Here is a 27,653-nt window from a genome sequence, read left to right as displayed (position 1 = left end):
GATGATGCTTTCCTTCGGTTTAAAGTGGTTCTGAACCAGCGTACACAATTCATCGTAAGTCTTATCCATTGGTCGAGTCGATGAGAGTGGACTCTTGATAAGGCCATAAATGTTTGACCCACAAACGGTGAGGAGAACCACCCTGCGCTTAATTGCGTTATCGGTTCCTTCCAATCCATTGGCTACGAAGTACTGGTCAAGGCGATCAGTGAAATCCTCCCAGTCTTCCCCTTCCACAAATGTCTCCAAAATTCCAACAGACATGGTTGCGTAAAAGTTCGTATTTTTAACTCGTCGTCAATTGTTAAGTATCGAATAACTCCACGAGGCTAAGTACGGTGAGCTAGTTCAGGCATGACCTTATTCCAGTTTATTTATTCTCAAAGTGAGGATTCAACATGGCTGCCAATATTATATACACAGCTTGGATGTGTCTGCCAGTGACCATTAGGACTCCGACAGTCGCGCCCTCCAGTGGCAGGTGAAACCCAGTTAACATACATAATAACAATAATACAGATTGAACCTCCCTTATCCGGAAGTCCCTTATCCGGCACTACCCCTCGTCCAGAACCATTCCCGGCCACCAGGTGGCACATGCGCAGAACTCTAACATGAAAAAATTGAAGTCCTTCCTCGCTGTCGACTCCCGCAATCGCCGGCCTGACTCCGCGATCCACCGCACCCACCCCACCCCCACAATCTCTCTGCCGCACTCCCAGCCCCAAGCCAGCCAGCACCGATATCCCCTTGCTCAGTACCTGTACCATCCAATTTAACCTGACCACCCCTCATCCAGAAAAATCTCTTATCCAGAATAGGCCAGGTCCCGAGAGTTCTCGATAAGGGAGGTTCAGCCTGTTTACCAGCAATCAGTGGGAGAATGGACCTCACGGAATCAAAAACATAGAAACATAGAAACATAGAAAATAGGTGCAGGAGTAGGCCATTCAGCCCTTCGAGCCTGCACCACCATTCAATAAGATCATGGCTGATCATTCCCTCAATACCCCTTTCCTGCTTTCTCTCCATACCCCTTGATCCCCTTAGCCGTAAGGGCCATATCTAACTCCCTCTTGAAAATATCCAATTAACTGGCATCAACAACTCTCTGCAGCAAGGAATTCCACAGGTTAACAACTCTCTGAGTGAAGGAGTTTCTCCTCATCTCAGTCCTAAATGGCCCTTATCCTAAGACTGTGTCCCCTGGTTCTGGACTTCCCCAACATCGGGAACATTCTACCCTGTTCTAACCTGTCCCGTCCCGTCAGAATCTTATCTGTTTCTATGGGATCCCCTCTCATCCTTCTAAATTCCAATGTATAAAGGCCCAGTTGATCCAGTCTCTCCTCATATGTCAGTCCAGCCATCCCGGGAATCAGTCTGGTGAACCTTCGCTGCACTCCCTCAATTGCAAGAACGCCCTTCCTCAGATTAGGAGACCAAAACTGAACACTATATTCCAGGTGAGGCCTCACCAAGGCCCTGTAAAACTGCAGTAAGACCGCCCTGCTCCTATACTCAAATCCCCTAGCTATGAAGGCCAACATATCATTTGCCTTCTTCACCACCTGCTGTACCTGTATGTCAAAGGATATTTAAGTCCCTGATAAAGAGTAATTCAAATATCCTCTAGTCCCTCCGAGATGCTGCCCTGTATACTTTGCAATCCGGTTAACACTAACCTCCCAAGACAGTTCTCCAAGATCTACAGGCCTTCATTCACTGGTTCCACATTCAGTTGACTGACTTGCCTGGATCCCTCAAGAAGTGTGGGGAGTCTGCAGGTGCTCCAACAACTGGAATTTTCTCCAGGCTGTCCAGATTGAAACCCGCTCAGATTTAAATTGCCCGTTGGCAATCGCTACGTCCTAAGCCGGACACTTGAAGGTGGCAAAAGAATTGGGAAGGTGATAAGATCATAACTTGATCATCACTTGAATTTTGAGGTTTGCTATACTGCTGGTGATAACCTGCCAGCAGCGGTGTCGGGACCGGCCACAGACACCGGCCACACCAGACCCGCCAAGCCTGTTGCAGTGCAAACAGAAAGTCTGCAAGTCTGCAGGTAAACTGCTGGTCTGTAGAGGAAGCCGTTGAAGAAAACAATAAGCGATACTTCCTGTCAGAAGGTGGATCTTTACCTTATATGGCCAGGGTGATCTCCTGGACTAGTTTCAATCGCCTGATTGGGTCGGAGAGGAATTTTCCCAGATTTTTTTCCCCAATTGCCTGGGGTTTTATCTGTTTTTTTGCCTCTCCCAGGAGATCGCATGGCTCCGGGTGGGGTGGAGTGTAAAATGTTGTGATACATGGGGTATCGCAGTTGTGTGGGGCGGACTGGGTGGGCCGGATGCTCTTTACTTGTCAGCCATTGTTCATTGTATATAGGTTTATATGTAACCTTCAGGGCTGCTGACCGAGGGCCGTGCGTCCCCCGGGACAATCCAGAGTGGCAACCTGTTCTCCGAATCTTTGTGGATTACGACTACCGTGGCGCTGCCTAGCACCGGAATGATCTCCTTTGTATATGTCTGTAGCTGTGCGTCAATTGGCAATAATTTTGGCCTCCTGGCCTTGGACACCCACAACCTTTCGAACTGTTTGATACTCATCAGGGACTGGCTGGCCCCCGTGTCTAGCTCCATTAATACTGGGATGCCATTGAGGAGCACTTTCATCATTATCGGTGGCGTCCTGGTATATGAACTGTATATGTGCTCCACATGAACTCGCTGAACTTCAGCTTCCAGCGATTTCCCCCAGTTTTCATTTGGCCTCGTAGGGCTTACATCGGGCCCGTCCTCCTCGTACATCAACCTGGCTGCAGGCTTCCTGCACATACGCGCCAAGTGACCGCTGACATAGAAACATAGAAACATAGAAAATAGGTGCAGGAGTAGGCCATTCGGCCCTTCTAGCCTGCACCGCCATTCAATGAGTTCATGGCTGAACATGCAACTTCAGTACCCCATTCCTGCTTTCTCACCATACCCCTTGATTCCCCTAGTAGTAAGGACTTCATCTAACTCCTTTTTGAATATATTTAGTGAATTGGCCTCAACAACTTTCTGTGGTAGAGAATTCCACAGGTTCACCACTCTCTGGGTGAAGAAATTCCTCCTCATTTTGGTCCTAAATGGCTTCCCCCTTATCCTTAGACTGTGTCCCCTGGTTCTGGACTTCCCCAACATTGGGAACATTCTTCCTGCATCTAACCTGTCTAACCCCGTCAGAATTTTAAACGTTTCTATGAGGTCCCCTCTCATTCTTCTGAACTCCAGTGAATACAAGCCCAGTTGATCCAGTCTTTCTTGATAGGTCAGTCCCGCCATCCCAGGAATCAGTCTGGTGAACCTTCGCTGCACTCCCTCAATAGCAAGAATGTCCTTCCTCAGGTTAGGAGACCAAAACTGTACACAATACTCCAGGTGTGGCCTCACCAAGGCCCTGTACAACTGTAGCAACACCTCCCTGCCCCTGTACTCAAATCCCCTCGCTATGAAGGCCAACATGCCATTTGCTTTCTTAACCGCCTGCTGTACCTGCATGCCAACCTTCAATGACTGATGTACCATGACACCCAGGTCTCTTTGCACCTGCCCTTTTCCTAATCTGTCACCATTCAGATAATAGTCTGTCTCTCTGTTTTTACCACCAAAGTGGATAACCTCACATTTATCCACATTATACTTCATCTGCCATGCATTTGCCCACTCACCTAACCTATCCAAGTCGCTCTGCAGCCTCATAGAATCCTCCTTGCAGCTCACACTGCCACCCAACTTAGTGTCATCCGCAAATTTGGAGATACTACATTTAATCCCCTCGTCTAAATCATTAATGTACAGTGTAAACAGCTGGGGCCCCAGCACAGAACCTTGCGGTACCCCACTAGTCACTGCCTGCCATTCTGACGTTGCAGTTTCTGCAGGTATATTGCTGATACCTGCAAGCTCTGGCTGGGTGTTTGCCTCCACACCTCTAGCATGAGCTAGAGGCCCCATTGTCAGAAACAAAAGGTCCATTAAAAGTCGATCGTCTCTGACTGTCTCTGTAACTGTCCTTAAGCGCACCATTAACCCCATTACTGGCTGCGTTTATGGCCCCATTACTGGCCGCATTGTCCATTGCAATGGCATGAATCGCCGTTCAGCTAGCCATTGCCTCTGTTGAATTCCTCCTTTGGGTTCGACTGCATGCTGGGGCATGTCCAATTGCCCTTGTCTGCCTAGAGAGCTGTGTGCCACATTAACAATGTTGACTCCCTGGTCGTTTGCCGCATTTGAGCCAAGATTGTTGCCATAAATCATTCTGGTCTCTTCCTCCTCGGAGATAAATGTCTGGGCTATCATAGCTGCCGCTTCCAAGGTCAAGTCTTTGGTCTCAATCAGTTTCCTGAAAACCCCAGCATACCCAATGCCCTCAATAAAAAAATCTCGCAGCATCTCCGCTCTGCATGCATCTGGGAACTTACATAGGCTCGCCAGTCGCCGGAGATCTGCCACGAAGTCTGGAACGCTTTGCCCTTCTCGCCGCCGGTGCGTGTAAAACCGGTGTCTCACCATGTGCATGCTGCTCGCCGGTTTAAGGTGATCCCCGATCAACTTACTGAGCTCTTCGAACGTCTTGTCCGCCGGCTTCTCTGGCACTAGAAGGTCCTTCATCAGGGAGTACGTTCTGGATGCACAAACCGTCAGGAGATGAGCCCTACGTTTGTCGACCGAATCCTGTCCCAATCATTCCTTAGTCTCTCAATAAAGTCGTCCCAATCATCACCAACACAGTACCTCTCTTCTGTGCTGCTAGTGGCCATGCTCGCATGGTTTAAATCCCAGTTTCTCGTCGCCAATAATATGTCCTTACTATACAGTATAAATGCACACGAGGCCCATACTTGAGAGAAAAGATCACTCTGTGACCAGTTACCTTTATTACCAAGACCTCAAGAGACTGACGGTGGGTGGAGCTTTCCTTTTTATACCGGAAAGTCCAGGTTAGGAATGTCTCCCATAAGTTCTCCTCCTGTGGTCAATGTTCTCAAGGTATACAATTTAGGTCAGCTTATACATGGGTTACAATGTCAGTTGAATACATGACAGAGGGACAATCACTTGAACAGAACAACAGTTTTTTGTTGGATTTATGGTCCTTGTTTCAGGCGGTTAGCTTGTCTGTTCCATTTAAGTCTGCACCTGTCAGCTGACAGTTGGTGAATTATATATATTCTAACATTTTATTGTAACATTCGGGTACCAAACGTACTGGGTGCAGCAATTTTTTTTCTTGATCCATTCGAAACTTGTGTTTTTTTTCCTCTGGTTTTGTGCCTTTCCCAGCTGACTACACAGCTGCGAGCGGGGAAGGGATTATGTGGGAAGTATAAACAGGCCTATGTAAGCTGAGCTGTTTCCCTGTCCATTCGCATTTTGGCTGCTGCTCCGGATTTGAGCCATTCAATACTTTTCCACTTTTCCCCCTCGTTCCTTTTCTCTTTTCTCTTTATCCCTCCGTGACCAATCTCCCCTGTCATCTCTCCTCTCTCGGATACCTTACCTGCCCAAATCCCTACCCCAATCCTTCATTACCCTTCGACAGTCCTACTTTCCTGCCATCATCCGAGGCTTGACTTCCTCCTAGATAAGCCTACAGATTCCCACTGTGCCTCTCTTGGCATCCTACGAAGGGCCCATCAAGGCACTCGTCGCTGTCTCCTTCCGAGCAGCAACCCTAACTGTCCCGTCCTACTCTCTCGCCGATCTTCCCAGCCTGAGAGTGAATCTTGAGAATCTCCTCCATGTCCAACTCACCCCCCACACCCCCCCGCAGCGCTGACCCTGTGCCCTGTGGATGTAGGCAGTGGGGCAGCCATCACCGACCCTCCCGCATCTTGCAGAATGTCCGTTTGCTTGCAAACAAGGCCTTTCCCATCCATGAGTTTATCGTGGATGATGGCATTGACATCATGGCTCTGACGGAAACCTGGTTGAGGGGCGGTGACATCTTACTCTTAAATGAAGCCTCCTGCCTGGCTGTACCTTTCACCACTTGCCCCGCTCAGACTGTCGTGGTGGCGGTGTGGCTCTCATCAGCAAATCACACCTTGGTCTGTCCCCCTACAACTCCGCCACTTTCTCCTCCTTTAAGCATCTCACCCGATTCTGCAACCCCCCCCACCCCCCCACCCCAACCCCGCCCCTAGTCTCATTTTCAGTTCTCATTCTCTACCGCCCACTCAAATACCATAAAAATGTTATTACTGATACTTCTTCACGACTTTCCTCCCTCTGCCTCTGCACCGAACGACTTATCATTCTCGGTGATTTCAACCTCCATCTCAATTCATCATGCTCTCTCTTCTTTGAGTTCACTATCCTCCGATCCTCCCTTAATCTCACCCTCCTTGTAGACTCCCCAACTCCTTGATCTTGCCATCTCTTGTGGCCTCGCTACTCCCATTGTGTCAATCGTAGATAAGGCCATCTCAGAACACTTCCTCGTATCACTCTGCACCCACATTCCCCTTCCACCACCCCCCAACCCTACCTCCTTCTGTGTCCGCCCCTGGAAAAAACTGTCCAAACTCTCTAACAACTGCACTTATGAACATCACAACTGTCCAGCCTTTGGCCCACTATTCACCATGACATTTCTGCATCCACCGATCTGCTGAATCACACCCTCATCATCACCTTTGATGCCCTAGTCCCTGGTAAAACAACTACTCTCTCTCACCCTGACCATTCCCCCTGGTACGGCCCTGATCTTCGATCCATAAGTCCAAGGGATGCAGACTTATAAGAACATAACAAATAGGAGCAGGAGTAGGTCATTTGGCCCCTCAAGTCTGCTCCGTCATTCAATAAGATCATGGCTGATCTGATCTTGGCCTCAACACCACTTCCCTGCCCACTCCCCATAAACCTTGACTCTCTTATCATTCAAAAATCTGTCTATCTCCACCTTAAATATATTCGATGACCCAGCCTCCACAATTCTATGGGGTAGAGAATTCCATAGATTTACAACCCTCTGATGGAAGGAATTCCTCCTCATTTCTGTGTTAAATGGGCAACCCCTTATTCTGAAACCATGCCCCCAGTTCTAGGTTCCCCCACGAAGGAAAACATCCTCTCTGCATCTACCGCCTCAGAATCTTATATGTTTCAATAAGATCACCTCTCATTCTTCAAAACTCCAATGAATATAGGCCCAACCTGCTCAACCTTTCTTCATAAGACAACCGCATCATCTCAGGAATCAACCTTGTGAACCTCCTCTGAACTGCCTCCAATGCAAGTATATCCCTCCTTAAATAAGGACTTGAACGGATATGGTTTAGCCATTCACCGGCAGATATGGCTGGTCCACATAAAGCACTGTCGGGTCTTATTCTCGTCTGCCAAAATCGCTCACTATCCCAGAATAATTCTGGAGTGTAAAGATAAACCCCAGCTTCTATTCTCCACTGCAAACCACCTCTTTAAATCCATCTCCCCAGTCTCCACCTTCACCTCCGACAATAAGTGTGAGGAGCTCATGGACTTCTTTGTTTTTAAGATTGAGACCATCCATTCGGCTGCCTCTGCCTCTTCCCTTCCATCCCCTAGATCACCGGGCCAATCTTCCTTTGAGGATCCCCCCTGCCTTCGCCCTGACCTCACATTCTTCTTCAGTTTCTCTCCGATCTTCCCTCATGACCATTCCGAGCTCACCTTGTCTATGAGACCCACTTCCTGCTCCCTTGACCCTATTTCCGCCAAACTGCTGACCACCCAACTTCTTTTTCTGGCTCCCACGTTAGCTGACATTGTTAAGAGTTCTGTCTCCTCAGCTACTGTCCCCCTTTCCCTCAAATCTGCCGTCATCACCCGTCTCCTCGAAAAAAACAACCCTCGACCCCTCTGTCCTTGCAAACTACCGCCCCATCTCCAACCCTCCCTTTGCTCTCTAAAGTCCTTGAACATGTTGTCACCTCCCAACTCCATGCCCATCTTTCCCGCAATTCCATTTTTGAATTCCCCCAATCAGGATTCCATGCCCGTCACAGTACCGAAACAGCTCTCATCAAAGTCACAAATGACATACTTTGTGCCTGTGACAAAGGCAAACTATCCCTCCTCGTCCTTCTCGACTTGTCTGCGGCCTTGACACAGTTGACCACTCTATCCTTCTCCAACGTCTCTCCAGCATTGTCCATCTGGGTGGGAATGCTCTTGCCTGGTTCCATTCACCTCCTATAACCGTATCCAGAGAGTCACCTGCAACGGCTTCTCTTCCTGCCCCAGCATTGTTACCTTTGGTGTCCCCCAAGGACCTATCCTTGGCCCCCTCCTATTTCTCATCTACATGTTTCCACTTGACGGCATCAACCGAAAACACAGCATCGGTTTCCACATGTACGCTGATGACACCCAGCTCTACCTCCCACCACTTCTCTCGACCCCTCCACGGGCTCTAAATTGTCAGATTGTTTGTCTGACATCCAGTTCTGGATGAGCAGAAATTTTCTCCAATTGAATATTGGGAAGACTGAAGCCATTGTTTTTGGTCCCCGCCAGAAACTCCGTTTCCTAGTCACTTTCCCCAACTTCTGTCTGAGGCTGAACCAGACTGTTTGCAACCGTGGTGTCATAGAAATCATAGCAATTTACAGCACGAAGGCGGCCATTTCGGCCCATTGTGTCCATGCCGGCCAACAAGGGGCTATCCAGCCTCATCCTACTTTCCAGTTCTAGGTCCGTAGCCCTGCAGGATACAGAGCTTCACGTGCTTATCCAAGTACTTTTTAAATATGGTGCAGGTTTCTGCCTCTACCACGCTTTCAGGCAGTGAGTTCCAGACCCCCACAACCCTCTGGATGAAGAAATCTCCCCTCTAAACTCCCCTAAACCTTCTACCAATTACTTTAAATTTATGCCCCCTGGTTGTTGACCCCTTTGCTAAGGCAAATAGGCCCTTTCTATCCACTATACCTAGGCTCCTCATAATTTGATACACCTCAGTGAGGTCTCCCCTCAGCCTCCTCTGTTCCAAGGAAAACAAACCCAGCCTATTCAATCTGTCCTCATAGCTTAGATTCTCTGCTCCCAGCAATATACTCGTAAATCTCTGTACCCTCTCCAGTGCAATCACATCCTTCTTGTAATGCTGTGACTAGAACTGCATGCAGTACTCTAGCTGTGGCCTAACTAGTGTTTTATACAGTTCAAGCATAACCCAACTCTTGTATTTTATGCCTCGGCTAATAAAGTCAAGCATTCCATGTGCCTTCTGAACCATCTTATCTACCTGGCTTGCTACCTTCAGGGATCTGTTGACATGCACTCCAAGGTCCCTTTGTTCCTCTACACTTCTCAGTGACCTACCATTTAATGTGTATTCCCTTTCCTTGTTAGCCCTCCCCAAATGCATTACCTCACACTTCTCCGGATTAAATTCCATTTGCCACTGTTCTGCCCATCTGACCAGTTGATTGATATCTTTCTGAAGTCGATAGCTTTCTTCTTCATTATCAACCACTCAGCCGATTTTAATATCATCTGCAAACTTCTTAATCATACCCCCTATATTCAAGTCTATGCATACCACAAAAAGCAAGGGACCTAGTACTAAGCTCTGCAGAACCCCACTAGAAACACAATTCCAGTCACAAAACACCCATCAACCATTACCCTTTGCTTCCTGCCTTTGAGCCAATTTTGGATCCAACTTGCCACTTTGCTCTGAATCCCATGGGCTTTTACTTTCATGACCAGTCTGCCATGTTGGACCTTATTAAAAGCCTTGCTGAAATCCATATACATTACAACAAATGCACTACCTTCATTGACACTCCTTGTTACCTCCTCAAAAAAATTCAATCAAGTTAGTCAGACACAACTTTCCCTCAACAAATCCGTGCTGACTGTCCTTGATTAATCCATGTCTTTCTAAATGAAGATTTATCCTGTCCTTCAGAATTTTTTCCAATAATTTTCCCACCACCGAGGTTAGGCTGACTAGCCTGTAATAACTCCCTTCTTAAACAAAGGTACCATATTAGCAGTCCTCCAGTCCTCTGGCACCACACCTGAAGCCAGAGAGGATTGGAAAATTATGGTCAAAGCCTCTGCTATTTCCTCTTTTGCTTCGCTTAACATCCTGGGATATATTTCATTCGGGCCTGGGGACATCCACTTTCAAAGCTGCTAAACCCTTTAACACCTCCTCTTTCACTATGTTTATTTAATCTAATATTTCATACTCCTCCTCCCCGATAGCAGTGTCTGCATCGCCCTTCTGCTTTGTGAAAACAGATGCAAACTATTCATTAAGAACCATACCCACATCTCCCGCCTCCCTCATGGTCTCTCATAGGCCCTACCCTTTGTTTAGTTATGGCCCTGAAATGAGCTTTCGACCACATATCCACAGCATAACTAAGACCGCCTATTTCCACCTCCATAACATCGCCCATCTCCGCTCTTGCCTCAGCACATCTGCTGCCGAAGCCCTCATCCATGCCTTTGTTACCACTAGACTTGACTATTCCAACGCATTCCTGGCTGGCCTCCCATATTCTACCCTACGTAAACTACAGATGATCCAAAACTTGGCTGTCTGTGTCCTAAGTTGTACCAAGTTCCACTCACCCATCATCCCTGTGCTCGCTGACCTACATTGGCTTCCGGTTAAGCAACATCTCAATTTCAAAATTCTCATCCTTATTTTCAAATCCCTCCATGGCCTCGCCCCTCACAATCTCTGTAATCTCCTCCCACCCCATAATCCCCTGAGATGTCAGTGCGCCTCTAATTCTGCACTCTTGAGCATCCCTGATTATAATTGCTCAACCATTGGTGACCATGCTTTCAGCTGCCTAGGCCCCAAGCTCTGGAACTCCCTGCTTAAACCTCTCCATCTCTATACCTCTCTTTCCTCCTTCAAGATGCTCCTTAAACCCTACCTCTTTGACCAAGCTTTTGGTAACCTGCCCTGATTTCTAATTATGCAGCTCAGTGTCAAATTGTTTTATCTCATAATACTCCTGTGAAACACCTTGGGACATTTCACTACGTTAAAGGCGCTATATAAATACAAGTTGTTGTTGTTGTTGTTGATGTTGGTGCCCAACAAGGCATTTGCCTCGCAATTTGGGAGGAGCTGCAAAGAACTTCCTTAGGTGAGTTTCATGAGGACTCCCGTTGTACCTGGCCCCTTTCTGGCAGGAGTTTTGCCTTTATCAGTGTGAAGTTAGCTGATCCTGTTATTTCTGACGGGCGTAAGTCCTGCCACTCTGCACTTGCACCACCACAAAAAGGGAATCCAGTAATTTTCTGGACATTTGTAATTTAATTTAAGAAATCCTCATGTAGTTCTTCAACAGCCCTAACGGAACAATAATTTGTTAAAAATCTAAAAATATGTACAAGGTCAAAAGTTTAAAACAACTACCTAAGGAGCATTTTTAACCCTATCCGCCTGGCAGAAACAGGGCGGATGTGCAGTTAAATCGGCCAGGCTCACAAGGAAAGTTTAGAAATCTCAGCCACAGGCTTCTTCCTTTACCCCCCGAAATCTGCTCCCCATGACCATTATTATAACACTTGTCGGCTTAGTTTCTTGTATTAACTATCGTTGTGGAACTTCTCCTGTGGGAGTATGCGGGAATGCGAAGGAGATGAAAGGTTTATTAAAGCAAATAGTGAGTTGGGTCAATTGAAGGCCTTTGCTTCAAAGGATTCAGTTTACTAAATCAAAGCAGTCATTGCCGGCTATCTCTTGTACAGCTTTGAAGCCTCCTCCTTATACAATCAAAATATAATGCATGTGGATCACCACACTGCCAAATTTGTGATGAATTTTGTTTGTTTTTGGAAATAGGCGGTAATACCAGGAATATAAAAAGAGAGGCTTTTAGTGTAAGACTTTCTGGGGTTGAAATTCCCCAGCATCTCGTTTGGGGGGCGATAACCCATTCGGGGAGGTTGTCCCGCCCCAGCAGCGAAATTGGGATTACCGCCCCTCACCGGGAGTGAAGCGTAAAGGGGAGGGCCCACCACAATCTGACACAGAGCCTCAAGCCAGGCCGACCGGTTGTGTGGTGGCCCAGAGCGCAACTAGCGAGGGCGCAATGCTACCATGTTAGTGCCTCTGCTAACTCCCGGCAATTTCACGGGAATCGGTAGCGTCCCCTCCGGGTGAAAACAGGTTTGCGCCCCCCGGAGGCGCCAATGAAAGGCACACAACAGAGGTCTTTTGCCCATTTTATGTTGAGCCGATTTCCTCGCCATTGGTTTATTGGTACACATAGATGAAGATATTTATCTTCACTCTTTTAAATAAACTTTAGCAAGCTTTTCACCTACCAGGTTAGATAATCAGATGGTCACCTCTGTGACACAGTATTTTAGATCGTCTCAGTAATACTATGGTCGAGAAATTCCCGACCTTACTGCCATGTGTTTGTGACGTATTTCTGCAAAAAATAGTGACCGCCTCGCTTCCAGCTGCTGCTGGCATGGGATATGGTGGCCGCCATTTTGGTGAGGTCCATAGCACCACCATTGCCAGCGCTGGCCTCTCAAATTCAAATGAACAGACTGTGACATTAATCGGCTTGCAATGCCTGATTTGATGCCCGACTGCTATTTTCAACGTAGTCACATGCTATAACACACTCTCCAAACCACGGAGAGAAGAACGTGCATGTAGCATCACTCCAGAGATGCTGTCAGCACTTAAAGGGACATACACATCATTCAGGTAAGTTTGGATATCAGCTTTTGGACTCTTTTTATATTTTATTGAAGTAGTGGCTTGGTGCAATAAATTTTAAAAGTTGTTCAAGAGTGTAGGGGGTGCTGCTGGATGTTTGCAAGGCTTTGGATGGTAAATGAAAGCCTCTGAGAAGATAGAAAATGCTGGAAATACTCAGCAAGTCATGCAGTATCTGTGAAGAGAGAAACAGAGTTAACATTTCAGGCTGAGATGCTGCCTGACTTGCTGAGTATTTCTGTTTTGATTTCAGATCTCCAGCATCCGCAGTATTTTGCCTCTGAGAAGACCACTTGCTCACAGTCCTAGGGTGCACATGGAGATGAAGTAGAGGTAGCAAAGTGGACAAGCTGCTCACAGAGGGAAGGGGAAGAAGCAGAAGAGGAGGCGGCAAAAGGAAGGGTGCAATACAGACAACCCCTTTCTGGCCTAGATATCCAGGATGGAATCATCTGCCTATGGGGTACCAGTGACCACAACCCCAATTCCCCTTTCAACATTTGTTCCACACCTTACCTTCCCTCTGTTACTGACCATCACAGTGTCCTCTTGGCTACAATGCTGAAATAAAAGCAACCACAAAGCAAACTTTGCAATCCAACTTTATCCATATATCCAATATGACATCACAAAATCAACCAATCACCATTGGACATTCCCCTACTGACTGTCTTGTATGTGCCTTTGCCTATCCTAGTGATGTCACACAGTGCTACCCCAGTGGCTGCAGCATTGGCGTTGGAAGGCTGCTGAATTTCAATGGGGGACACTGCAGCTGGCCTTGCTGGAGCTGGTGGCTGGGAGAGTGAAATCGAGTGATGGTGTTTCTTCTTCTTCATCTTCACTCTCCTTTCCCTCTTCTTGCTCAACCATTGGCTGGCAGGCTAGATTTCTTGGGTGTGTGAAATGAGGAAGGCCACAAGTGCAGGGTTGTTTCGAGGGAGGCGGGAAAGCAAGAGCTGCATGCTTACACTATGTGCAGCTTGTACATCAGAAGATATTGTGGGATATGCAGGAAGTGGGATGTGAGAAGGAGGAGAACGTATGAGGACACTGGCATCTTGTATTTTTGCAGCCCCCTCCCCCGCGGGCCAAGGGCTCAGCCATGGGTCTGCCAAGAATGGCCAGCACCAATATTCCTTTTAAGCGATGTGGAAAACCGTGCTTGCGTGGTATTTTGAATAGGCCGCAGCCCCTTAAAGGTGCTAGGCACCCAAAAAAAAATAACGGGAACATTGGCCAGCACCCTCTCCTCCAAGGGGGTGAGGTGAAGCTAGGAATGTGAGGTGTGCCTTGTGTTGGAGAGACTGTTAGAAGGTGAGTCATTGAAGGTGGATGGGAGCGGGGCAGTCATAGATTGAGCATTGGATTGAGGTGTGGGGGGGGAGGGGGGCAACTTAAAACAATCACTATCACCAAAGAAAAAGTACTCGATAAAATAATGGAACTAAAGGTGGACAAGTCCCCCGGACCTGATGGCCTGCAGCCTAGGGTCTGAAAAGAAGTGGCTGCAGAGATAGTGGATGCATTGGTTGCAATCTCCGAAAATTCCCTGGGTTCTGGAGAGGTCCCAACGGACTGGAAAACTGCAAATGTAACGCCCCTATTTAAAAAAGGAGGGAGACAGAAAGCAGGAAACTATAGACCAGTTAGCCTAACACCTGTCATTGGGAAAATGCTGGAGTCCATTATTAAGGAAGCAGTAGCAGGACATTTGGAAAATCAAATGCAGTCATGCAGAGTCAGCATGGTTTTATGAAAGGGAAATCACAGAATCATAGAAGCTTACAGCACAGAAGGAAGCCTTTTTGGCCCACCTTGTCCGCCGGCCAACAAGAGGCTATCCAGCCTAATCCCACTTTCCAGCTCTAGGTCCGTAACCCTGCAGGTTACAGCACTTCAAGTGCACATCCAAGTACTTTTTAAATGTGGTGAGGGTTTCTGCCTCTACCATGCTGTCAGGCAGAGTTCCAGACCCCACAGTCCTCTGCGTGAAAAAATTTCCCCTCAAATCCCCTCTAAACCTTCTACCAGTTACTTTAAATTTATGCCCTCTGGTTGTTGACCCCTCTGCTAAGGGAAATAGACCCTTTCTATCCACTATATTGAGGCCCCTCATAACTTAATACACCTCAATGAAATCTCCTCTCAGCCTCCTCTGTTCCAAGGAAAACAAACCCAGCCTATATAATCTGTCCTCACAGCTAAGATTCTCCACTCCCGGCAACATCCTCGTAAATCTCCTCTCTACTCTCTCCAGTGCAATCATGTCCTTCCTGTAATCAGGTGACCAGAACTGCATGTAGTACTGCAGCTGTGGTCTAACCAGTGTTTTATACAGTTCAAGCATAACCTCCCTGCTCTTATATTCTATGCCTCAGCTAATAAAGGCAAGCATTCTGCATGCCTTCTTATCTGTATACCGTATATCTTATCTACCTGGCCTGCTACCTTCAGGGATCTGTGGACATGCACTCCAAGGTCCCATTGTTCCTCTACACTTCTCAGTGTCCTACCTTTTAATGTGTATTCCCTTTCCTTGTTCGCCCTCCTCAAATGCATTACCTCACACTTCTCCTGATTAAATTCCATTTGCCGCTGTTCTGCCTACCTGACCAGTTGATTGATATTTTCCTGCAGTCTGCAGGTTTCTTCTTCATTATCAACCATACAGCCAATTTTAGTATCATCTACAAACTTTTTAATCATACCCCTATATTCAAGTCTCATTATCATAGGCAGTCCCTCGGAATCGAGGAAGCCTTGCTTTCACTCTGAGCATGAGTTCTCAGGTGGCTGAACAGTCCAATACGAGAACCACAGTCTCTGTCACAGGTGGGACAGATAGTGGTTGAAGGAAAGGGTGGGTGGGGAATCTGGTTTGCTGCACGCTCCTTCCACTGCCTGCGCTTGATTTCTGCATGCTCTTGCGATGAGACTCAAGGAGCTCAGCGCCCTCCCGGATGCATTTCCTCCACTTAGGGCAGTCTTTGGTCAGGGACTCCCAGGTGTCAGTGGGAATGTTGCACTTTATCAGGGAGGCGTTGAGGGGGTCCTTGTAACGTTTGCCATGGACGAATTCTGAGTAGAGCGCTTGCTTTGTGAGTCTCGTATCTGGCATGCGAACTATGTGGCCTACCCAGCGGAGCTGATCAAGTGTGGTCAGTGCTTCAATACTGGGGATGTTGGCCTGGACGAGGATGCTAACATCTAGATCATTCATTGATGTATACCACAAAAAGCAAAGGACCTAGTACTGAGCCCTTCCAGACCTCACTGGAAACATCCTTCCAGTCACAAAAACACCCATCAACCATTACCCTTTGCTTCCTGCCTCTGAAGTGGAGTTGAGCCCAAGATCAGATCAACCATGATCTTATTAAATGGCGGAGTGGGCTTGAGGTGCCAAATGGCCTACCCCTGCTCCTATTTCTTAAGTTTTTACGTTCTAATGTTCTTATGTTGGAGGCTGGTGGTGCAGTTGGTAAGAGACATCTTTTGAAGATGAATTCACTGACCGTGACCACTCATCTGAGGTCATGAAACTTCTTTGGGCAGTGGAGCCAGGTCCTGGAGGGCAGCACTGCTGGCAGTAATGGCCTTGGAAATCTGGTCCCACACCCTTCTTTCTGGAGGGCCTCCTGGCTCTCTGTGGATAGAGAACCTTTCTTCCAATGTTGAAACCTGCACAAAGCTGTAGTGGTGGTGTGAGGCCCTTTCCCTGGCCTGTTGAGTCATTTGTGTTAGTGCTGAAGCAGTTTTACCATTTATTTACACGTGGAAGGCAGTTAAACTTTAAGAGCTGAAGTCTGCCATTTTGAAATAATTTTTTATGCCTTGTTTTCAGAAGGTAGTTGGGCTCTAAGGGCTAGAGAATGTCTATTTTTAAATGATTTTAATTTTTTTTAATTTTAGAAGGCAGTTCCCCTTTAAGGGCTTGAGACTGCTTTCGAAAATGATGGCCTTGCTTTAAGACCAGACTGCCTCATTCCAATAACACTACGGCCATGCTACATTGGGCCTCCTGCTGAGTGCACAGCCTGAGGCAGCTCGTTCCATGCTAGGCTGTGCGTTCCAGTCATTCAAATCAGCTGGCAACACCAAAATAACATTGCTGCCTGCGATCTTTTTACGGGTGTGAACAAACCTTGCCCTGCAGTGGCTCCGCCTATTTTCAGGCCTTATCGGATTTCTATGCCTGCATATCAAAGCTTTTATAAATGGTTTACTAATACAAATATTTTACCAGTAATAAACTACTATGGGACTGAAAATGATAAATGGAAAACTTGTAAAATGGACATCTGGAACTCAGTCACAATTCTTTATGATGCAGAATAATCTGCGAGTTATATTTCACACTGCTGTTTCATGCTTAGAACAACTGTAATTCATCTATATGCTGTAGGAGATGGAAAACATACTGCTACTATGCTGCAAAAAATGTTGCCCCACAATCTAACAGGAACAATAATGGAATCTCTACTAAAGGAAAACATAGAAGAACATCTAGAAGCCAAAAATATAATGATGAATAGTCATCATGGATTTCAAAAGGGAAAGTCTTGCTTGATCAACCTCATTGAATTTTTTGACGAGGTAACAGAAAGAGTAGACAAGGATAAGGCAGTAGATGTAATGTATCTAGATTTTCAAAAGGCCTTCAATAAGGTACCACATAATAGACTAATGAACAAGGTCAGAGAATGCGGAGTCAGGGGACTAGTAGCAGAATGGATAGCTAGCTGGCTTCAAGACAGAAAGCAGAGAGTAAAGGGTAGCTAATCACAGAGGCAGAAGGTGGGTGGTGGTGTTCCACAAGGATCAGTTCTGGGACCACTGTTGTTCACAATTTATATTAACGATTTAGACTTTGGAATCAAAAACACAATTTCTAACTTTGTGGTTGACACCAAATTGGGGGGATAGTCAACACTGAGGAGGGTTGCAACAAATTACAGGAGGACATTAATAAACTTACAGAATGGACATATAATTGGCAAATGAATTTCACCACAGATAAATGTGAGGTATCATATTATTGTAGGAAGAAGAGGGAGGTCACTTATTACTTGGAGAGTGTTATTCTGGGTGGGGTAGAGGAGCAAAGGGATCTGGAGCACAAATACACAAATCACTAAAAGTAGCGACACAGATTGATAAGGCCATAAAAAAGTAAACCAAGCACTAGGGTTTATTTCCAGAGGGATAGAATTGAAAAGTAGTGAAGTCATGGTAAACTTGTATTAAACCTTGGTTAGACCACACTGGAGTACTGCATGCAATTCTTGTCGCCATATTATAGAAAGGATATAGAAGCACTGGAGAGGGAGCAGAGAAAAGTTACAAGGATGATACCAGAAATGCGAGGACATACCTATCAGGAAAGGTGAACAGCTGGGTCGCTTTTCGCTTGAAAAAAACATAAGAACATAAGAACAGATGAAATAGGCGCAGGAGTAGGCCATTTGGCACCTCAACCCTGATCCGCCATTTAACAAGATCATAGCTAATCTGATCATGAACTCAGCTCCACTTCCCTGCTCACTCCCCATAGCCCTTTATTCCCTAATTGCTCAGAAATCTGTCAATCTCTGCCTTAAATATATTCAATGACCCAGCCCCCACAATTCTCTGGGGCAGAGAATTCTATAGATTTGCAACCCTCTGAGAGAAGAAATTCCTCCTCATCTCAGTTTTAAATCAACGGCCCCTTATTCTGAGATTAAAACCCCTAGTTTTAGTTTCCCCTATGAGTGGAAATATCCTCTCTGCAGCCCCCTCATTATCTTACACGTTTCGATAAGATCACCTCTCATTCTTCTGAACTCCCATGAGTAGAGGCCCAACCTACTCAATCTATCTTCATAAGTCAACTCCCTCATCTCCAGAACCAACCTTGTGAACCTTCTCTGGACAGCCTCCAATGCAAGTATATCCTACCTTAAATATGGAGACCAAAATTGTATGCAGTACTCTAGGTGTGGCCTCACCAATACCCTGTACAGTTGTAGCAAGACTTCTCTGCTTTTGTACTCTACCCCCTTGCAATGAAGGCCAATATTCCATTGGCCTTCCTGATTACTTGCTGTACCTGCACGCTAACTTTTTGTGTTTCATGCACAAGGTCCCCTAGGTCCATCTGTACTGCAGCACTTTGCAATTTTTTTCTATTTAAATTATAATTTGCTTTTCTATTTTTTCTGCCAAAGTGGATAACCTCACATTTTGCCACATTATACTTCATCTGCCAAATTTTTTGCCCACTCACTTAGCCTGTCTATATCCCTTTGCAGATTTCTTGTGTTCTCTTCACAATATGATCTCCCACTCATCTTTCTATCATCAGCAAACTTGGCTACATTACTCTCGGTCCCTTCATCCTAGTTATTAATATAGATTGTAAATAGTTGAGGCCCCAGCACCGATCCCTGCGGCACCCCACTAGTTACTGTTTGCCAACCATAAAATGACCTATTTATCCCGACTCTCTTTTTTCTGTTAGTTAGCCATTCCTCTATCCATGCTAATATATTACCCCCAACCCCATGATCTTTTATCTTGTGCAGTAACCTTTTATGTGGCAGCTTATCGAATGCCTTCTGGAAATCCAAATGTGCCACATCCACTGGTTCCCCCTTATCCACTCTGCTCGCTACATCTTCAAAGAACTCCAGCAAATGATTTCCCTTTCATAAAACCATGTTTACTCTGCTTGATTGAATCATGCTTTTCCAAATGTCCTACTATTACTTCCTTAATAATGGACTCCAGCATTTTCCCAACGACAGATGTTAGGCTAACAGGTCTATAGTTTCCTGCTTTCTGTCTGCCTCCTTTTTTAAATAGGGGCATTACATTTGTAGTTTTTCAATCCGCTGGGACCTCCATAGAATCCATGGTAGATTACAACCAATGCATTCCACTATCTCTGCAGCCACTTATTTTAAGACCCTAGGATACAAGGCACCAGGTCCAGGGGACTTGTCAGCCTTTAGTCCCATTATTTTACCGAGTACTACTTTTAGTGATAGTGATTGTATTAATTTCCTCCCTCCCTACAGCCCCTTGATTATTCACTGTTGCGATGTTTTTAGTGTCCTCTACTGTGACGACCGATACAAAATATTTGTTCAAAGTCACTACCATTTAATTAGTCCCCATCGTTAATTCCCCAGTCTCATCCTTTAAGGGACCAACATTCACTTTAGCCAGTCTTTTCCTTTTTATGTACCTATAGAAACTCTTACTATCTGTTTTTCTGTTTCGTGCTAGTTTACTTTCATAATCTATCTTCTCTCTCTTTATTATTTTTTAGTCAGTCTTTGCTGGCTTTTAAAAGTTTCCCAATCCTCTGGCCTCCCACTAGTCTTGGACACATAGTATGCCCTTGTTTTCAATTTGATACCATCCTTTATTTCCTTAGTTAGCCATGGATGGTTATCCCTTCTCTCACAGTCTTTCCTTTTCATTGGAATATATTTTTGTTGAGAGTTATGAAATATCTCCTTAAATGTCTGCCACTGATTATCAACCATCCCACACTTTAATCTATTTTCCCAGTCCACTTTAGCCAACTCTGCCTTCATGCCTTTGTAGTCTCCTTTGTTTAAGCTTAGGACACTGGTTTGAGATCCAACTTTCTCACCCTCCAACTGAATTTGAAATTCAACCATGGTATGGTCACTCATTCCTAGAGGATCCTTTACAAGGAGATCGTTTATTAATCCTGTCTCATTACACAGTACCAGATCTAAGATAGCCTGCTCCCTGGTTGGTTCCACAATGTACTGTTCAAGGAAACTATCCTGGATACACTCTATGAACTCTTCCTCAACGCTACCCTGGCCAATTTGCTTTGTCCAATCAATATGAAGGTTAAAATCGCCCATGATTATTGCCATTTCTTTTTTACAAGCCCCCATTACTTCTTGAATTATACTCCATCCAACAGTGTAGCTACTGTTAGGGGGGCTATAGACTATGCCCACCAATGACTTTTTCCCCTTATTAATCCTTTTCTCCACCCAAACTGATTCAACATCTTGATCTTCTTCACCAATATCGTTTCTTACTAACGCAATGATCTCATCCTTTATTAACAGTGCTATCCCACCTCCTCTTCCTTTCTGTCTGTCCTTCCGAATTGTCAAATTCCCCTGAATTTTTAGTTTCTAGCCTTGGTTGCCTTGCAACCATGTCTCTATAATGACTATCAGATCATACCCATTTGTGTTTATTTGTGCCGTCAACTCATCTATTTTGTTACGAATGCTGCGTGTATTCAGATAAAGAGCTTTTAAATTTGTTTTTTTTTACCATTTCTTCCTGCTTTGACCCCACTTTCTGATACACTTTTATATTTATACATTCTGTCCCTTGCTACCACACTCTGGTTTATATTTCCCCCAGTATGACCCTGCTGTATTACCTTCTCCTTATTCTTTGACTTTTTAAATTTCGTCTCAGCTGAACCTTTCCCCCCACTAATTAGTTTAAAGCCCTCTCTACAGCCCTAGTTATTTGATTCGCCAGGACCCTAGTCCCAGCACAGTCTAAGTGGAGCCCGTTCCAACAGAACAGCTCTCCCTTACCCCAGTACTGGTGTCAGTGTCCCACAAACCAAAACCCATTGCTCCCACACCAGTCTTTGAGCCACGTGTTTAACTCTCTGATCTTATTTACCCTATGCAAATTTGCTCCTGGCTCATGTCGTAATCCAGAGATTATTATCTTTGTGGTTCTGCTTTTTAATTTGGCTGAGGGATGACCTAATACGGGTCTTTAAAATTATGAAAGGTTTTGATAGAGTAGATACAGAGAGAATGGGACAAAAATTCCAGCCTCGCCGGGGACCGTATAAAGTGTGCACGGACCAGCGAGGCCTTGCAAAAGCCCCGCTTTCGGGGCGCGATGCGCATGCATCGAGAACCAGCTTCTCCGATCTGTCAAGGTTTCTCTTGAAAGATCCTCCACATCCCCGGGAGAAGACATTCGCGCGGGAGAGATTGGGCTATTTGCTCAACTCATGCCCAGCGAATCTCCTTCACACTTTTATGCCTGGTAAAAGCACGCGCATAGCCTACTTTTACCAGCATAAGAGTTTTAAAACATATAAAAATAAAATTTAAGCACTCATTCTTATATTAAAAACACTGTCCATTAAGGTAAGTTTATTAAAACAAATTAAAAAAAATCCAAAAAATATTTTGTTTTTCTAAAACATAAATATAATTAATTTCAATTAATTTTAAATATGTGAGGTGTTTTATTTATTTATTAGGCTGTGTTTCGGTGTTTTAGGGTTTTTTCTCATTGATAGTAATGGGAACTTGTACAAATGGAGTTCCCATTTGTATCAATGAGAATACTGCATAGTGATTGATGGTCCAAGCCCACGTGACTCCAGCATGTACATAGGTACCTCGAAGTCATCTCACCATGTGCTGCGCAGCGCATTTAGGCCTCCGACTGGGATCTTACCTTCCTTCATGACCATCAGGTACTTTTGTAGATTTTTTTCGGGTCGGAGGCGTTCATATGAAGGAAGCCTCCGACCGCAAATTTCCCCCCAGGGAATGTTTTCACTTGTAGGGAAGAGCATAACTAGAGGCCATCAATATAAGATAGTCACCAAGAAATCCAACAGGGAATTCAGAAGAAACTTCTTTACCCAGAAGATAGTGAGAATGTGGAACTCACTAGCACAGTGGGTAGTTGAGGCAAATAGTATAGATACATTTAAGGGGAAGCTAGATAAGTGCATGAGGGAGAATGGAATGGAGGGTTATGCTGACAGAGTTAGATGAGGAAAGACGGGAGGAGGCTCGAGTGGAGCAAGGACTGGTTGGGCTGAATGGCCTGTTTTTGTGCCATATCCTCTGTAATCCGATGTAATCTACTGCTATGACATTGTGAAGAGTAACATTGTTCCAGTCAGTGTATAGAAAGTCCAAAGCCTGAACCTGGAAATTCAAGGCCTGTTAGCTTGATGTCTAGTGGGAAACTATAATATTGAAATCTATTGTCAAGGAAGAAATTCAAGAGAAATAAGAACAGAAGCGATCTTCTTCTCCTTTGCATCCAGGGGCCACTCAGGAAAATGAGGTGCTTGGCTATGATACCAGTCTTCTCTTTGCTTGGGGAGATAGGGTGGTGAGCCTGAACTTGCAACAGGAACAAGCATTGCAATAGTAATATGTAAATGAGATAGGAAAGGTTTAATGGCAGCTCCTGCTTCATTTTCCTCCAGGATTGCATTGTCAGGAGCCTGGTGAAAGTTGTCCTAGAGGAATCAAATGTTAAGTCTTGTGTCCAGCCCTGCTCAGCTCCTGCTTAACCATGTAAGGTGTCAGTTGTTGGAACCCACCAGAAGCTACGTATCCTTTTTTACAATACCTGGAGACAAGATTTTTAGCACTGGAGGTCTTCTGACTGCTAATTTAAGACCTGCAGGCAGTGGGCATTCCTGCTGCTGCAAGCCTCTCAGGCCTCCCAGCTTGTGAAATTCTGTCCCCAATTCTGGGTAGACAGCCAGGAAGACAGCCTGCACAGAGGGGCATATCAGACCAGTATAATGTCAGGTCAGACTCAGTGTACTTTAGGTGCACTCTATCTGATTAGCATTCAGACATCGGGAAAGGAATATCTGGGTCCATAAATCCAAGCCAACAAAAGTTTACGAAGAACAAGATGAAGCTTGTATTGTATTTTTATATTATTGTATTTTTGAAGCAGTATTTTTAATAGTTGGTGGATAAAGGTAATGGGCTAGATGTTCCCAAAAATCCGCCAGCGCTGGATTGCCGCCCAAAACACCGCTAGGATTTTAAAATTACCGCCGGCGAAAAATTCCACCAAAAAAGGAAAAAATCCGCCTGGCGAAAAAAAATGGACCTTACACCCCGATTCTCCGATGGAATCTTGGGCCGATTGAGGGTTCTTAAATAAAATGGGCGGTAATTACTAAGATTTACACCGAGGCTGCGAGTTGGGCCTAGGAGGGGGAAAACACAAAAAATATTTTTTCCAAAAAATTATAAAATAAAAAAAATCAGAAAACATTCTCAGGACCCTTTTCACCTTAATCACTGTAAAATAATTTTAAAATAATTATTAAAAACCCATGAACTTACTTTTTTGCAGGGCTACTTACCTACCGCCCAGCTCCCGCTGCTTTTCATGGGCTTTTTTTTTCTACCTACGGGTCACTGCTGAGTCAAAAATTGGTCGATAGCAGTCTATGGACGGTACACGCCAGCGGTCCACTCCCCAGCGATATTTCAAAACCGCCGGCGGAAATCTTTATGGAAGTTTTCACCGACCTGATTTTCACCCAAAACGACCAATACTGCCGCGAAACCGGGCGGAGATGCCGTGCAAATTCTAGCCCATAATATTTATATTGTAATTTGGATTTTCAATATGTATTTGATGAGATCCTTCCCAAATATATGGGATTAACTAGAGTCCTGGCTCCAACATCCTGATGTAAGTGCCAGAACTCATCCAACTTGATATCAAGCACTGACCCACCAAAGTTAGTGTGCTCAGGGGGAGCTCACCTCCATTAGGTATCCTGGGTTGTCACCCATGCTACTAGGGAGGGCATCTCGGGCATCCACCTTGCTGAAGATGCCAGAAAAACTGGTGGATGTTACAGGGTGTGACGAAGTGCTAGGCCCCCAGCCTTCTCACAAGAAAGATGACCCATTGGCCTCCTTTGTAAGGGGTCTAAAAATATCTCCAAGAAATTTCTTCAATCTTCGGGCATCCTGGTGGCCCCAGATATACTACTGGACTAGCCAGTATGCTACCCCCACCTAACACACTGGTCTGCCAATGCTCCGCCAGGCAGGGGATATGGGAACGCCTGGGCTCCTGGGCTCTAAATCCCCAGCCCCAGCAATGCACCCCCATCCTGACAACAATGGCCACGTTCAGGATAGGTGGACCCTCCAGACACAAAACCCACTGGAAACTTATCTGTGTCCGCGACTCATTTTTTGCCCTTCTACGGGACTCTCACCGGAGTTACTGCAGAAAAGTCATGGATTTGCAAGCCAGGTTAGACAACATCAGAGGACTGTTATCAACACTAATCTAATTACCAAATTGAGATCAGCAGGCGTGCTTAGGGATCAATTCCAGGCCTTTTACTGCTCATAACATTTTATTACAGTCTCATTAAGAGTACTGTAACATAAATATTTTAATTTGCAAATGACGTGAAGTTATATGGGAAAGTAACATATTCTAGGAAAGGGATATGTTTCAATGAGATGTAGTCACTTAGGAACTGAATAAATAAATGAAAGATGATATTTAATAGTGAACAATTAAAGGTAATGCAGAATGTTAATTCTGTTCAATTCTGGACACCACACTTTCGGAAGGATGTCAAGGCCTTGGAGAGGGTACAGAAGAGATTTACTAGAACGGTACCAAGGATGAGGAACTTCAGTTATGTGGAGAGTCTGGAGAAGCTGGGTATTGTTCTCCTTGGAGCAGAGGAGGTTAAGGGGCAATTTGATAAAGATGTTCAAAATCATGAACGGTTTAATAGAGTAAATAAGGAGAAACTGTTTCCAGTGGAAGAAGGGCCGATAACCAGAGGACACAGATTTAAGGTGATTGGCAAAAGAACTAGAGGTAACACAGAACATTTTTTTTACACATTGAGTTGTTGTTATCTGGAATGCACTGCCTGAAAGGATAGTGGAAGCAGATGTAATAGTAGCTTTCAAGAAAGAATTGGATAAATACTTGAAGGGGAAAAAAATGAAAGGGCTATGAAGAAAGAGAAAGGGTGTGGGATTAATTGGATAGCTCTACCAAAGAGCCAGCATAGAAACAGAAATTTACAGTGAAGTAGGAGGCCATTTCGATCCATCATGTCCACGCTGGACGATAAAGAGCCACACGGCCCTCGTTCAGCAGCCCTGGAGGTTACATATAAACCTATGAACAATGGTGGACAGGTAAAGAGCATACGGCCCAACCAGTCCGCCCCACACAACAGCGATACCCCATGTATCGCAACATTTTACACTCCACCCCATCCAGAGCCATGCGATCTCCTGGGAGAGGCAAAAAATCAGATAAAAACCCAGGCCAATTGGGGGAAAAAAATCTAGCAAAATTCCTCTCCGACCCATCCAGGCGATCGAAACTAGTCCAGGAGATCACTCTGCCTGTATTAGATTCCCTGAAGTACTTGCCATCGTGTCTGCGCCAGCCAACAAAAGGTTATCCAGTTTAATTCCACTTACCAGCTCTAGATCCGTAACCCTGCAGGTTACGGCACTTTAAGTGCCCATCCAAGCACCTTTTAAATGTGGTGAGGGTTTCTGCCTTCACCACCCTTCCAGGCAGCGAGTTCCAGACCCCCACAACCCTCTGTGTGAAGAAGCTCCCCCTCAAATCCCCTCTAAACCTGCCACCAACCACCTTAAACCTATGCCCCCTCCTAATTGACCCCTCCACCAAGGGAAATAAGCCCTTGCATTCCACTATATCCAGGCCCCTCAAAATTTTATACACCTCAGTGAGGTCTCCCCTCAGCCTCCTCTGTTCCAAGGAGAACAAACCCAACCTATCCAATCTGTCTTCATAGCTAAGATTATCCATTCCAGGCAGCGTCCTCATAAATCTCCTCTGCACCCTCTCTAGCGCAGTCATGTCCTTCCTGTAATACGGTGACCAGAACTGCACACAGTACTCCAGTTGTGGCCTAACCAGTGTATTATACAACTTAAGCATAACCTCCTGCTCTTGTATGCTATGTCTCGGCCAATACGGGCAAGCATTCCGTATGCCTTCTTAACCACCTAATCTGCTACTTTCAGGGATCTGTGGACAAGCACTCCAAGGTCCCTTTGTTCATCTACATTTCTAAGTGTATACCCTTTCCTTATTAGCCCTCCCCAAGTGCGTTACCCCACACTTCTCCAAATTAAATTCCACTTGCTACTGTTCTGCCCACCTGACCAGTAGATTGATAACCTCCTGCAGTCCATGACTTTACTCTTCATTATTAACCACACAGCCAATTTTAGTGGCATCTGCAAACTTTTTAATCATACCCTCCATATTCAAATCTAGATCATTGATGTGTACTACAAAAAGCAAAGGACCCAGTACTGAGCCCTGCAGAACCCCACTGGAAACATTCTTCCAGTCACAAAAACATCCATCAACCATTACCCTTTGCTTCCTAACTCTAAGCTAATTTTGGATCCGACTTGCCACTTTGCTCTGGATCCCATGGGTTTTTACCTCGTGACCAGTCTGCCATGTGGGATCTTATCAAAAGCTTTGCTGAAGTCCATATACACTACATCGTATGCACTACCCTCATCGACCCTCCTGGTTACCTGCTTGAAAAATTCAATCAGGTTAGTCAAACACGATCCTCCCTTAACAAATCCATGCTGACTGTCCCTCATTAATCCTTGCCTTTCTCAATGTAGATTTATCCTGTCCTTCAGGATTTTTTTCAATAATTTTCTCACCACTGAGGTTAGGCTGACAGGCCTGTAATTACTCGGCCTAATCCTTTCTCCCTTCTTAATCAAAGGTACCACATTAGCAGTCCTCCAGTCCTCCGGCACCATGCTTGAATCCAAAGAGAACTAGAAAGCCTCTGCTATTTCCTCTCTTGCTTCGTTCAACAGCCTGGGATGCATTTCAAAGGATGCCTAGGGACTTATCCACTTTCAAAGGATGGACTGGATGGCCTCCTTCTGTGATGTAGATTCTATGAATCAATACCACTACACAATGAAGGATACATGATTAAATAAGCTGAAGCTGATTTGGGTATTAAAATTGTGAGACAGCTAGGGACCGAAATTGCCCCTTTTTTGCGACCAGGGATGTGTGGCAGTAGTGCA

This window comes from Pristiophorus japonicus, chromosome 8 (genome assembly GCF_044704955.1).
Source record: "Pristiophorus japonicus isolate sPriJap1 chromosome 8, sPriJap1.hap1, whole genome shotgun sequence".
NCBI classification, from domain to species: domain Eukaryota; kingdom Metazoa; phylum Chordata; class Chondrichthyes; family Pristiophoridae; genus Pristiophorus; species Pristiophorus japonicus.
This window is presented reverse-complemented; position numbering follows the sequence as displayed.